Source organism: Herpailurus yagouaroundi, unplaced genomic scaffold, assembly GCF_014898765.1.
Source record: "Herpailurus yagouaroundi ecotype Mexico unplaced genomic scaffold, PumYag 77, whole genome shotgun sequence".
In the NCBI taxonomy this organism is placed as follows: domain Eukaryota; kingdom Metazoa; phylum Chordata; class Mammalia; order Carnivora; family Felidae; genus Herpailurus; species Herpailurus yagouaroundi.
In genome coordinates, this window is record NW_024412388.1 from 18,044,347 (window position 1) to 18,045,305 (window position 959).

Here is a 959-nt window from a genome sequence, read left to right on the forward strand (position 1 = left end):
TGTGGGGGCGCCTGGGTGGCTCAGTCGGTTGAGCGTCTGACTTCGGCTCAGGTCATGATCTCATGGTCCGTGAGTTCGAGCCCCGCGTCGGGCTCTGTGCTGACACCTCAGAGCCTGGAGCCTGCTTCAGATTCTGTGTCTCCCTCTCTCTCTGACCCTCCCCCCATTCATGCTCTGTCTCTCTCTGTCGCAAAAATAAATAAACATTAAAAAATTTAAAAAAAAATATGTGTGCGCATAGGCATGGATAACAGATCGAGGATATACACCGATATGTGGGTGGTTGTTAACTTCTGGGTGGTGAGGATATAAATCTATATAATGCATCACACATATCTGATATACATATGTGTGTATTATACAGAGTATAGGTATACATATTATACACATGTGTGTATACAGATATGTATATTATATATGCGTGGTGTGTATTATATATGTATTATGTATATTGTTATAATAGAATACATGTATATGTACATGTATGTATATGCAATACATATGTATTATATAATCTATAATATATAACATACATATTATATATTATGTAATATATATGTATTCTATATTATACACATGTATTTTAAGTTTCTTCTTTCTGCTCATGTTTAGTTTCTAAGCTTTTCAATAATTTGTATGTATCGCTTTTCCGACAAGATTCTAAAGGTGATCATTGCTCTCCTTTATTAAATGTTATCTTCTTCTCTTTCTCTTTTCATTTTTTCTATTTCCCAGTACTTCCAAGGAGGTATTGCCTCCTCTTTACAGAAGAGGAAACTGCCATTTTGAGGACCCAGAGAGCTTATGCAGGTGCTGGGTTCTGGATTCGGCACCCGGCCTGACTGCATGGCCACCCTGCCCTCAGGTAATTGCTTTGTCCACTCTGTGGGTATCCTTGACAGGCTGAGTGACCATTGGTGGGCTATGATAAAGCGGTGAACGAGGAGTAGATACAGAGC